The sequence below is a fragment of the Myotis davidii genome, unplaced genomic scaffold (genome assembly GCF_000327345.1).
Source record: "Myotis davidii unplaced genomic scaffold, ASM32734v1 scaffold980, whole genome shotgun sequence".
Lineage (NCBI taxonomy): Eukaryota > Metazoa > Chordata > Mammalia > Chiroptera > Vespertilionidae > Myotis > Myotis davidii.
The window spans coordinates 642,831-656,988 of NW_006292236.1; the positions used below are offsets into that span (position 1 = coordinate 642,831).

General features: G+C 42.6%; 1 pseudogene; it reads left to right on the forward strand.

The window, feature by feature from the left end:
* Positions 1–14,158, forward strand: part of LOC102769218 — a 54,929-nt pseudogene that overhangs the window by 1,011 nt on the left and 39,760 nt on the right.

Consider the following 14,158-nt stretch of genomic DNA (forward strand, 5'->3'; position numbering starts at 1 on the left):
CTTCCTCTCCATTCTTTTTCTTCTTCATCTTCTTTTTAAAATTAGATCCAGAAAAACAAAGATGATATTGCAGATTTAAAAAGGAGTGCAGGAGGTCTGCCTCAAAATATTTCTAGTCAAATACATCAGCTTAATTCCAAGGTAAGTCTGACATCTATACCATTAAAGCAAGTGGGGTCTCCTCAATTCACCTTCATAAGCAACCATTTGGCAGGAAACATACCAACTTTGTGTCTTCTGTAGAAATTTAACATTGCAATCATGGACGTTTTGGTTCAATGACACAGCTCTCATAGAGGATGTGGATGTGGATGTGGTGATGGGCAGAATGTTGGAAATACTGTAGCGGGAACTTGTTGCATAAGTAGCCTTGCTCATGTTCTGATAACAACCTCCTTATTGGAGAAGTGGATGAATCCCTGTCATTGATAAAAATTCCCAGAGTCATTGTGTGCAGAGAAGCAATGAATCAATTCATCAGTGGATTATAGTTCTTTTTTAAAAAGTCTATGTGATGAAAGTAGAAAGAAAAGGAAGCTTGGAGGGGAGAGGAATGATGAGGGGTCTGGCACTAAAAGAAGAAACAAACAGATAAAGTGAGTCCCCAAAAGAGGGCATTAGAAAAGCATGTCAGGGGGATAACAGTTTATGTAAAATGCCTTTGAATCAGGTAACTTATGCTCTTTCTTTCCCACTTCTAGTTTGTGGATCTTGAGAGAAAAGTTCAAAGCTTACAGCAGGTAAGTCCCATAAGTACTACATATCTAACATCATTAATGAATCTAGTATTCTTATCTTGAGATGGATGGATGATTCATATCAAGGACTTTGATTTTTGCTATAGTTTAATTATCATCATGCTTTATGCTTCCCAGGATAGAGATGAGGAACTTGAGTCTCAGAGAGATGAAGTGACCAGCCCAAGGTCACTGGGCATGTGAGCACTGCGGCCTCTGACTCGCTCAGCAGTCCACGTGCTCTTCCTCTTATGCCGTCACCCTGCAGTGGTGGTATGGTGGGCTTAGTGTGCTCTCTCTGCTCAGCTACTGACCACCCAGCTTGCTGATTCTGGCACCAAGGACTAAGTTTTGAAGCCACTTGTCCTCTCTAACATTAAATTAAGAAGTCTGAGGTATATCACAAAATATTCCAAACTTCTTTAAAAGTAGGCTTGCTGCCCTAACCTGTTTGGCTCAGTGGATAGAACTTTGGCCTGTGGACTGAAAGGTCCCAGGTTCAATTCCGGTCAAGGGCATGTACCTTGGTTGCGGGCACATCCCCAGTGGGGATGTGCAGGAGACAGCTGATCGATGTTTCTCTCTCATTGATGTTTCTAGCTCTCTGTCCCTCTCCCTTCCTCTCTGTAAAAAATCAATAAAATATATTTAAAAAAAATAAAAGTAGGCTTGCTGGTAAATTTGAACAATCTCTTAGGGCAAGCATGTCAAATTCTTGGCCCGCAGGCTGCATGTCTCTTTTCTTTAGCCCGTGTTAGCCTTTGAGTTTGACATGCTTGTCTTAGGGTATACCTTTCATTGTTGTTCTACAGGCTTATAAACTAGTCCTTGTCAGGGGTTTTGTTTTTTTTAAAAAAAATCCCTTTTGTAGTAGGCTGGTGTTATATATATATATATATAGAGAGAGAGACAGAGAGCTAGAAACATCGATGAGAGAGAAACATTGATCAGCCGCCTCCCACACATCTCCCACTGGGGATGTGCCCGCAACCCAGGCACATGCCCCTGACCGGAATCGAACCCAGGACCCTTCAGTCCGCAGGCCGAACTCTATCCACTGAGCCAAACCGGTTTTGGCTAGGCTGATGTTTTTGAGAGTTTCATGGAAGTCATAACCTTCTACCCAAAGAAATGCACAGAGTGTCCCATATTTAAATATTTAAATAAAAGGCAGGGGATTCCAGGTTAACAATCTCTGCCTTAATGTTCTTTTTTTTAAAAAAATATATTTATTTCTTTATTTTAGAGAGGAAGGGAGAAGAAGAGAGAAACATCAATGAGAGAGAATCATTGATCGGCTGCCTCCTGCACACCCCCAAATCGGGATCGAGCCTGCAACCCAGGCATGTGCCCTTGGCCAGAATTGAACTTGGGACCCTTCAGTCCGCAGGCTAATGCTCTATCCATTGAGCCAAGCCAGCTAGGGCTCTGCCCTAATGTTCTTGACCTGATTTGAGTATGCTTCAAATGATGTCTTCTGCTTTGGTGTTTCATATTTGGCAAACAAGTTAATTTATTCCTCTTCCCGACTTAGATAATAAATCGTACGCTTAGCCTTGATCTTTTAAAGGAGTAACTAAGTGAATGAAAGTGAACAATGAATCACACCTGTGGATCAAGACCCAGCACTAGCGTTTTCAGTCTCATGGAGTGCTTCACTATTTCTACCCGACTTCTAGAGCTCGGTGCCGTGATCAAATTAGCTCAGACTGTCCTTGTTATCCCCCAGAAAGAGTTTGTGATGATGTTGAATGTAAGTGCCTTTATGCCTTCAGATAGCGCCGGTGCTCTCTGGGCAGGACAGTCTCCATGTTCCCTATTGTCTTCCTCCTGAGTGCTCAGCGATTCCATTTCCTGTCGGGTCCCCATAGGCTTACTCGTTTCTGTTCCCCAGACAAAGTTGCTTTTGTACACCAGGAAAACGTTTAAAGAGAATGTGGTTAACTTTCTCAATCGTGTCCTTTGATGGACAGGGCTAATTGTGGTATTGGCACAAAGAGAGACAAATAGAATAATGGAAGAAAACGTAGTCCAGAAAGAGACCCTCACGTGTATGGTCACCTGACTTATGACAAAGGTGAAGCGAGAATGGGCTTTGCAATAAATGGTGCTGAGACATTTGGTTGGCTATCCTCTGGCCCCCAGTTCCTCTGTAGAATGACAGCAACAGGCTTGATTTTCTTTGTGAGTTGCTGAATATTAACAGGAATATAGTGAACATTTTACTCCTATTTTCATTTTTAAAACATAGAATTAGACTATGATTAGGTGAAATGAATAGCATACCTTTCCTTACCTAATCACTTGTCCTCTCTAAAGAAGTTTTCTCTGCCCCCTCCTCCTCCGAACCATTACAAATCTGACGTATTCCCCAGGTTGTGTAGACAAAGGCGGTCTGTTTGTGAATCGAGTTTGAAAGTAGTCATGTGAGCATGAGAGTGGAGGGTGTATCTAAGGGGGTCACATTGCAAACAAAGGGGCCTGGATGAAAAGAGTTCAGTCATCTTGACCCTTGGAGGAGGGGTGACAGCAAAAGATGATCCTATTTCAAATGCTTATCTGGAGGGACTAAAGATAACAGCAACAGCAAAAGAACCGGCATTTCCATTTTATTTTCTTAGCACAATAAGAATGTCCATTATTATTCCCACACCTGAACTCTTTACGCTTGTCTACCAACATATATTTCTCTGGTGAAAAATGCTTTCCCAAAGAATAGAGTGAGAATTGTCTCACCTCTTGCTTCATCCCATCCATGGTTAAATCCATGCAAATAGTGAAGGAACATGAATAGGACCTATGTGAAACACTTATTTTTTTCACAAGAGCATTGATTCGAAGAAGAATTAAGTAACTGATTTAACATCTGGAGGAAGACCCTCAGGGACTGGGGTAAAACGTAGCTGTACATACACACCTGCAGTGAGACAGGCCTTTTATTGCTGCCAGCGGCAAGTACCACTCCCTCTCTGACCGTCCTGTCTTTGTTTCAGACAGTTGACAAAAAAGTTTGCAGCAGCAATCCCTGCCAAAACGGTGGAACCTGCCTCAATCTTCATGATTCCTTTTTTTGTATCTGTCCTTCACAGTGGAAGGTGAGTCACTGGGTCTTTGGTTAAAAACGGTGGTGAGTCAGCATCTGTGGTTTCCTTGGAGTCATTCAGACATATTTCATTTTCCATCCAAAGTTTCTAGGATTCTGTGGTCTTCTGAATCGGAATGAATTATACTGTGTATGCCAAAATCCAAACAATGGCAAGCATGTATATATAACCCACTAAATGCTAAGCCATCGTAAAGAGGGCTTCACTGGAGTGGATAACTACATGGAAGCGTATACTATTTCAGCTAACATCCACTTAAATCGTTTAGCATCAAATGTACTAAAGAAATCTGACATAGCCAAGTGCATTTTCTTGTTCTTTCCTATTCACGGTGTCAATGTACCTGACATGCTTATTAAAATAGTGAAATGAGAATTAGTTTGCATAGGATCCTTCTTGTGTGACTGGTGTTTCCCTAGGAGGTGAAATCTGAGTTCCAGAGGAAGGCTAACCAGAGATTAATATTAGTACTGCTGTTACTGGATTTGGCTTGACTGTCTTTACTGTCTGTGTGTAAATCCTTAAACATCTCATTGGCACGTGGGACCCGATGCCTCTGTAACCTGTGGCACCTGACTTTGCTCTTTACACAAACACAGGGTCCTCTGTGCTCAGTGGATGTTAATGAATGTGAGATCTACGCGGGAACACCCTTCGGCTGCCAGAATGGAGCCACGTGTATTAATACAGTAGGGAGCTACAGGTAACTGTTTCTTTTTCCTTTAAACAACAAGCTTTTACTTTTCCTGCTCCTGGGTCTGTAGATTGGCCATGGTGGCTCTGCTTCAGTTTAGGTTTGGTCTGCCATGTCTTGTTATTGGCCTGGGGCCTGAGGAGCAGCAGCCACCTGAGGAACGCCCTTCTTATGGCTGAGGTCAAAAGCCCCCAGAGGGATGAGCAGAAACATGTAAAGTCTCTTAAAGCTTTGGGTGAAAACTATCACTTTTGCATATTTAAAAATATATATTGCCCTGGCCGGTGTGGCCCAGGTGGTTGGGCATTATCCCATGCACCAGGGGGTTGACAGGTCAGTTTCAGTCAAGGGCACTTGCCTGGGTTTCGGGCTCAATCCCCACTGTGGGGTGTGCAGTGAAGGATTAAAACATCCCATAGTTAAAAGCATCCAAGATTAACTATCTGTATTGGCAGCAAAATTAGGTGCTCCATGGGGGGAATATGTGGCTCTATTTAAACTTTACACACAACTATTTACCTAGAGCAAGAAAAACTGTGCATCCTCAACTCTCACCCCACAAGGAATTCCTCTTTCTAGAGGCCCTGAGGAACTGGAGGAGGGCCACTGTGGCCGGCATAGAGAGTACGGAGGGCATGATGCAAGGTGAGGCTGAGGGTTCGTAACACGCAGAGATCGAAGGAGCAGCCATCTAAGAGCTTTAAATAGACGCAGGTGTAGTTGAAGAAGGGAGGCCCAGGAAAGTAGCCTCTCAGGGTGGCCTGATCATGAATTCCTGAGTGGGCAGGTCATGGCGGATAGTCAGGCACATAACTTCTTCAGTAAAAGGCTTATCTTTGCTTTAAGCAAGTTCTGTCCATTGTTTCTGTGCATCTAGGTCAACACACCTTTGAAATGTCCCTTTAGAACCCTCTTTCTAAAACTTGGCCACCTTCAAAACAGTACATACCTTTAACTATTCTGTAATCCAATTCTTGCCTTCCTCTCTCCCACCTTCATGCCATCTTCCTTAGGTTCTCTCCTTAATCTCAAATGCAAACAAGAAACTGGAAACTGTCATTCTTATAGCGTTTTTCTCAGCCTGCTGAGATCTTGCTTCCCGGAATATCCTGATTTGAGTCAAATAAATTGCTATGAAAATTCTCCACAGGTTTTGAATATTCTTACATCATCAAGGGCTACTCCACCATAGCAGTAGATTTAGTGAGGATGCCTTTATTCAAGTCCTATGCAGCATGTTAACCATAATAAGAATCAGGAATTGAACTGCAGTTTTTTTCAAATAGTTAACTCTCACCGACTTTCTTCAATTAGTTACAAGGCCCCTCACGACAATCATCATGCAGCCCTATCTTCTGACTGACCCTGTCCAATGGCTTGTCTACAGCATTTTCCTGCTCAGCTCAGGCACCGCCCTCTCTGGGAAAACTTCCCTTTCCTTGCTAAGAGTTAAACCTCACTCCACCTCCAGGTTCCCATCAAATTCTAGGAAGACTGGCTGGCACATTATCTTTTTGAATAATCAAGTCCAAAAATTTATGGCAGATCAACCTCAAACTTATTTCTGTATGGTTTCTTACAGTCACTTTCTAAAATACATTATCTTTCTCCATATATTGGTTGGTAGCTTGCACTCTGTGATTATTAAAAGATAAAGGAATTGGTTTTGTCGTGCATGAATACACTGGAGTGTAATCTCACCAGAGTGAAGAGCAATTATTTGCTCTCTTACTATCGTCTCTACTATCTTGTCCTTCAATTCCCTCACAACGTCACAACGATATTCATTCTGTTCTTTCCAGCAAAAATAAGTACAGTAATTTTTTTTTTCCTGGTCTTCTGTAAACACACTATATTGTTTCAAAAAGCAGTCACAACCCTTCTCTTTTTCATTTAATTTATTCTTTTGTTGTTGTTTTAAATTTCTTTTTCTTTATTGATTGAGGCAGTGGTCGGCAACCCGCGGCTCACGAGCCACATGTGTCTCTTTGGCCCCTTGAGTGTGGCTCTTCCACAAAATACCACGTGCTGGCATGCACGTACAGTGCTATTGAAACTTCATGGCCCATGCGCAGAAGTTGGTTTTTGGCCTGGGAGAGTCTATTTTGAAGAAGTGGCGTTAGAAGAAGTGGGGGGTGTCGGTTGGTCGGGTGACAGGAGACGCAGCGCACGAGTTGAGGACGGGACAGTTGGAAGGGGTCGACCTCAGCGAACGTACCTCAATCAGATTGAGGACGTTTTTAGCAAAGGCCAGCTTAGGAGTACCCTAATTAAGTTAATAACAATGTACCTATCTATATAGTTTAAGTTTAAAAAATTTGGCTCTCAAAAGAAATTTCAATTGTTGTACTGTTGATATTTGGCTCTGTTGACTAATGAGTTTGCAGACCACTGGATTAAGGTATTACATATGTGTCCTTATCCCCCCCCCCACCATTGTCTTTTGTTCTTTTGATCTGATCTTAACTTTTTTTTTCTCATTCTAAGTTACAAGTTTTGACTCATTGAAACTCCTGATAGATACATCAATGAGTTAATAATTGGTACAAAACTAAAATTAACCACCTCTAACTTAAATATTGTGTTATTAAAGAGCTTTTGCTATCAGTATTTTGTTTCTCACTTAAATGACCCTCCCCCGTTGCTGCTTTTATAAACATTCAAGCTTGGGCTAGATCCAGACTGTGGGTCTAATCTTTCATTCTCTTGAAAGCATTATCTCCTGATATATGTTTATGGGCGTTTATCAAGGAGACCTGCTGCTTACAGACATTAGGTGGCAAATGTCCCAGCTTCTAGCACTAATACTTTACTGCCTTCCTGATATCTAGGAATGTCCTGGAAATTAGATCTCACTCTGATTTTCCTTTATCATCACTGTCTTCTAGGGTCTTACAAGGCAACAGAATATCAAAGTGTGCAAGTGGGATGAGATCCATAAACCAAGGCAAAATTATTTTTCTCCCAGCACCACTCTCCCCTCTTCCCCCACAAATAGAAAAGAAAAACTTTGACACAACTATTTGCTGCATGCCAGGGGTGAAAATTCTTTGTCCAGATACAAAGGGAGGCAGGGGGAATGTTAGAGGTTTCTTTCAGTTGAGAGCTACCTAAACAGCAGACTCAAACTTTAAGAGCAATGCTGAATTCTTTCTTGCACCCGTTATAAAAGAAAGCCCAAGACTCATTGTGCTGACTCTGGAAATAGTTCTGGTTTCTAATCTCTGCCCTTTAGGGATCTGCTGAAGGCTGAGAGCAGAACATTTAAATCTAGGTTCTTCTTGGCATGGGGATAGTTTATGAAGTCTCAGGAATTCCACTTCATTTTCTACAACATAAACACTCTAATTTAGGCATATAATAGAGACTTTAAAAAAACATATTTTTATTGATTTCAGAGAGGAAAGAAGTGGGAGAGAGAGATAGAAACATCAGTGATGAGAGAGAATCATTGATCAGCAGCTGCCTCCTGCACGCCCCACACTGGGGATGTGCCCTGACGGGGATTCAAACCATGACCTCTTGGTTCATAGTTGGCACTCAACCACTGAGCCACACTGGCTGGACATGAGAGAGATTTTTGAAGGAATAAAAGTTCATAGGAAATGTGCATGAGTGTAAGATTAAATTCTTGCTCTATGGAGTCTATGTAAGGAAACAGCAAACACTTGGAGGCTTCCTTGAGTTCTATTAATTAAGTGAGGTTAAATCCTTGTTAATCAGTAGCTTCTCTGAGGCTAGTAACCCCCTCGGGAAACTTCAGACATTTGCTAAAGTTAAACTTGAGAGGCTGTTGGATAATCTGGAGCTGTGGCAATAGGGTGGGCAGTTTGCTCTGGTTTGGGGGCCTCCTTCTGCCTCTAACTCTGGGAGTCCAGTGATTTGGGGAGACAAAGGAGTCTTTATTTAAAAGGATTATAATTCCTACTTTGAAAGATAAATCATTATGCAAATGCTAATTAATCAAAAGCCCTATTTTACAAGAAAGTTTGTGGTTAAAATTATTTTTTAGAGTTACTGAAAGCAGAGCAAGGAATACCATTCATTGTCTGTTTCTGCCTAGGAGTTCTTGTGACTCCAGGGCTTGCCCTCAACTGCCTCAGGCGGCTAACAGCTAATATTTTGACACAATGCTGCTATTGAATCTTTGTTCTGAAGAATTGATTCTTATTATTCTCCTGTTTACTTTGGAGTAAGACAGCCCTATGGGTCCAAATTGGCCACGCCTGGGTGGTGTATATTATATACCTCAGGCTCCGTTTGAGGTTTCTAGGAAAAAAAGGTTGAGTTTGTTTGTTTTTCTTTCTTTAGGAACACAAGGATGTTTAGCAGGCCTTATTTTAGTTATCTCCATTCTTATCACTGGTGGATTTTAAAACGTGGAGAGCTTAAACCATAAAGATTGTCTGGTTTTAGCTTAAATAGTAGTTAGGTATTAAGCTCATTACCTCTTTCAGTTAGTCAGTTACATCAGCATTGAACCATGGACTCTAAAGCAAGTTAAACTAAGACTATGAAAGTGCACTTGACCTCTTCCAATTGCCAAGAGCACTTGCCGTGTGTTTGAAGACTGAAAAACCTAGTCATTACAAAAGTGACTTCTGCAGGGAGGTTTTTAATTCATTACTCTTTTTCTTTAAAGGCCATATTCAGATACTTTGAGAATACGTTTTACATACAAACACTGTTTATTAAAAAGACATAAAAAGGGAAAGTCTTCAACGAACTTTAGCCTTTGGATGTGGGAATGTGATCTAGAAAAACAATGGTGTATCCTAGTTGATGTGGTTCAGTGGTTGAGCATCGTCTGTGCACTGAAAGGTTGCTTGTTCCATTCCCGGTGAGGGGCATGCAGGCTTCACGTTGATATTTCTCTCTCTCCCTCTCCTTTCCTCTCTCTCTAAAAATCAATTTTAAAAATCTTAAAAAAAGAAAGAAAGAAAAACAATCATGCAGACATAACACAGATAAAAGTTTCCTTGGGCAATGTGAGCCTCACCCATAAAATGGGATTAATAATACTTGTCTTTGAGGATCACAGCAAGGGAGTGCATAGTCCACTGGCTTCTTCCTTCCCACTTCTTTCTTCTCATATCATGAAAGAAGTGTACTTTGTAGCTGTGTAGACGAGAGTGTAAGATTAAAATGAATTCATCTCTAAGTGATAAGAGCAAGAAGGAGCAAGAGATAAAATGGGAGGATTCAACTGAAAGTCCATGAACCAGAATCTCCTCTCAAATCTTAAGCCACTGTCCAATAGTAGAGCTCTTAGTGATGAGATAAACACAATTTCCTGAACACATCCTACAGGAAAATGCCTTTAGGTCCCAAGATGAAAATAATGTCTATAGATTGGCACTATCCTATATAATAAAAGAGAAACATGTAAATTGACTGTCCATCTGCTACACTCACCAGCCAATCAGGAGTGAATATGCAAATCAACCCAACAAGATGGTGGGTTAATTTGCATACACAGGCACTGGACAGAGAGCAGAGCGGGAGAGCAGGCGGAGAGTGGAGCAGCTTGGGGAAATTGGCTCCCAAAACCGCCAGGAGAGCAGAGAGAGAGAGAGCTGTTGGCTTGGAGGACTTGGCAGAGTGGGAGGCTGTGGGACGGAGACAGAGTAGGAAGGGAAAACCAAGAGTGTGGGGAGCACCAGGAATTCTGGGAATAGTAGTTTTGGTGACAGACAGATCTCCTAGATCAGAGGTCCTCAAACTTTTTAAACAGGTTTGCATGTTGCCCGCAGGCCATAGTTTGAGGACTCCTGTCCTAGACAATAGAGCAAAGTGATCCTAAAGCAAGTTACTGTTGTGGTAGGGGATGGAGGGAAAGCAAAGGTGAGAGACATAAGTAAAATCAGAGTGTCTAGGAAAAATTAAAGGGAAGATATCCTAAAACTTCCAGGAAATCTCCACTAATGAAGCAAAAAAAAAAAAATGCTTTTATTTTTCTGTGAGCAAGAATCCAAACCAAGTTGGGGTCTCAGACAACTCGCTCATATGATTGCAAAGACAGACAGAAACTCCCTGATTGGAAAGGGCTCCTCTGAGGGCTCCCAGATTGGAGAAGGTGCAGGTCAGGCTAAGGGGCCCTATACCGCCGCGCCCCCCCCCCCCAGTGCACAAATGTCATGCACCGGGCCCTAGTTATTTTATAAGAAACAGAAACAGCAAGTTATTACATTTTCTGAGATGAACAGTTAATAGTTATGGTCAGTCATGTCCCATGAGGTTCAGAACACTCAGATGTTTCATCTATGATAGACTCAGAAAGCCTATTAAAAATTAAAAAAAAAACTTTTGACAAGTGGTGATGGTGATAAAATAAACTTTTAACAAGGGAGCCACTTGGATCAAATGCTCAAATATGTATATGAGCCAGGCCGACCTGGCTCAGTGGTTGAGTGTCAACCTATGAACCAAGAGGTCATGGTTTGATTCCTGTTCAGGGCTCATGCCCAGGTTGCAGGCTCGAATCCCTAGTGTGGGGCATGCAGGAGGCAGCCAAGCAATGCTTCTCTTTCATCATTGATGTTTATATCTCTCTCTTCCTCTTCCTTCTTCTCTGAAACCAATAAAAATATATTTACAAAAAGAAAAAAGAAAAAATATGTACATGAACTTCAGACTATATATTATAGAACTTCAGATTATAATCTCTAAGAATCTAATTAAATTATCTTCAAAAACTAGAGGTCCGGTGCATGAAATTCCTGCACAGGGCTGGGGGTGCGGGAGGGTCCCTCAGCCAGGCCTGCACCCTCTCGCAATCTGGGACCCCTCCAGGGATATTTGACTGCCAGTTTAAGCCCGATCCCACAGGGTTCTCTGTGGGATCGGGCCTAAATTGGCAGTCAGACATCCCTCTCACAATCCGGGACCACTGGCTCTTAACTGCTCACCTGCCTGCCTGCCTAATCACCCCTAACTACTCTGCCTGCCTGCCTGATTGCCCCTAACCACTTGTCTGCCTGACTGATAGCCTCTAACTGCTCACCCACCTGCCTGATTGCCCCTAACCACCTCTGCCTGCCTGATCGTCCCTAACCGCCTCTGCCTTGGCCCCTGCCACTGTGGCTTTGTCTGGAAGGATGAACAGAATGATGTCAGGAAGGTCATTCAGCTCCTGGTTTAATTAGCATATTATGTTTTTATTATTATAGTCTTTGTAAGGATGGGAGAAAGAAGAGGAAAGGGAAGAGAATATGATAGGGAGAGTTGTAGAGAGAAAAGGAAGTTAAATAACTTTTGGTAGGGAATGAATAGTTGAATTTCTATTTAGGTTTAATCATCTATTGCTACTAATCTATGACTTAATGTTAATGATAAAGGCAACCTTGGAATGCTCAGAAATATGGTTTCTTGTTGGAACAACTTATATACAATTATATATGTGTATATATTGGTATTGCAAATTGCACAGGACGTATGTGTACCAAAAAATGTATTCACTCATTTGAAATTCTGATTTAACTGAGCATCCTGTAACTTTATGTGCTAGGTCTGTCGATGCTTCATGTGAGGGCCTGAATGGTACTCACCCCATTCTTACTCTCCATTTCTGGCCACGTTCATTGATATCTTCTTCCAAGGAACCCACTCAAAGGTGCCACCCCAGCAATTAGTTCTTTGCTGTTCCATGGGGACACCAAGTTCTGTGCTGAGTGTGACCCTTGTTGCTTCTCAAACAGCAAACTCTCCTTTCCCACAATCAGTCACAGGTTTGTCTTTATCCATAGACATCAGCTGAACTTGAACCTCAATGTGTGTTGTTAAAACATCTTCTTTATCTAGTAGAGTGCCCCCTTTTCCAGGACCCTCAGAAACAAGTTCATGGCCTATGGTTAGGCAGCTTCTCTTGGTTCCTCGCCTCTGACTCCTAGCCCCAGTGGTCAGTTTCCTCCATGAGGTCCACGGCTGTTCAAGTGAGGCACACAGTGACCTCTGGGCCTGGCTCTCCGCTCCACCCACTATGCTCAGACACGTGCAAATAAGACTGGGCTCGGTGACTCCTTCACCCCTTCCAGCTCCCCCAGGGCCATTCTCATACCTTCCACATTCCTTTTGAAGACTCACTGCAGATATTAAGCTAACTCAGTGATTTTAGGAATTATACAAAGCTTAAAGAAAATTTAAAACAACTTTGCTTTACTAGGTTATGGCTGAACTGAAATGTTCGCCAGCTTAAGTATTATGTAATAATTCCTTCTTGTGAGTTAAAATGTGGCTACGAAAGAAATGTTACTATATTAAGTGCATCTCATGGGTAGAGGAAGTATTGCCCTTTGTAGTAGAATAAGAATTATCATAGATGTGGATATCATGTTGCTTGTGGGGTTATGCAGTCTTGGAGAACATTCAGGAACTTGTCTGCTCAGTGGGTTACCTGGCTTACCAGTGGGTCCAGTTGGACAAACGAATGGACTTGCGGATCTCTCCCTGGACCATCTTGAACAAACTCTTAGAGATGTCTGTCCTCTGAAAGGTTTGATGACATGATAGCAGAAAATGCCTAGTGGCAGTCGTGCCCAGATAGTAAGTCGTGCCCTCTCCCACTAGTTGAGACGAAGACGCACTTGCTGATCGCACTGCTTGAAGCAGGGCAGAGCGGTTTTCTCCCAAGACCTCACCCAGCAAATCTAGTTTGCAGGTTTATGCTTCACATGAAGATCACTGACCTGCAATTGGAATTATTTTTTTAAATGATGCTAAGAAACAGGCACTCACCCTGATACCAGCCCTAACGTTGTGCTCTGTGTAACTAACAGTTGTCACTGCTCACCTGAGACACATGGCCCCCAGTGTGCGTCCAAATACGACGACTGTGAAGCGGGCTCCAAGGCACTCTGTGTCCACGGCATCTGTGAGGACCAAGTCCGCATACAGGCTGGACAGGTGGGTCCTTTCAGACCGTGACTCCTTGGAGGGAGTCAGGGTCCTTAGTCTGTCATCCTGTGTGACTGTGCACAGGCATGGCCCTGTGAGGCTGCAGAGGGGAAGCCACTTCCTGCCCTTAAGCAGGGCACAGGTAAGGAAGGGGATGAGAGGTGTCCATCAATAAGCAGAAAACTTGGCCCAGAAGTTAAGATTTCATTATATAAATGACTAACATTTTTATTATTCCTTCATGAATCTCCCTGTGACATATGACTTCCTTTTGGCCGTGTGAGTTCTAATAGTAACAAGACATGGAAACACGAAAGGCCCTGTCTTGCCAGCAACATGCAGTTTTGTTTTTTTAATATATGCAGTTTTCAGGAGGCTGGATTTCTCTGGCCCCTGTGACTGCTGCAGACGCTGAGCCCACGTCCCTGCTGCCCTTGCTCTGGATCCTGACAACCTTGGCTCCTGGCCCGCAGGGTTGCCCAGTGCCTGCTGCCTGGTCTTGCAGGAGACCTTCAGGTCTTTATTTTTAGTTCTGTTTATCCCTACTTATGTGATGGAAAATGGTTCCCTTCCAAAGATGGTGGATGGGAAGGAAGGAGAGACTTGCAAAAGGGAAACAAACAGAATTGATTTTCCAAGGTCTGTGCCTACCTGGGTGTTTTTCCCTCTAAAAACATAGCAGGCTGAGTTGATTGACTTTAATTATATTGACTTACAGTTCTTGATTGTTG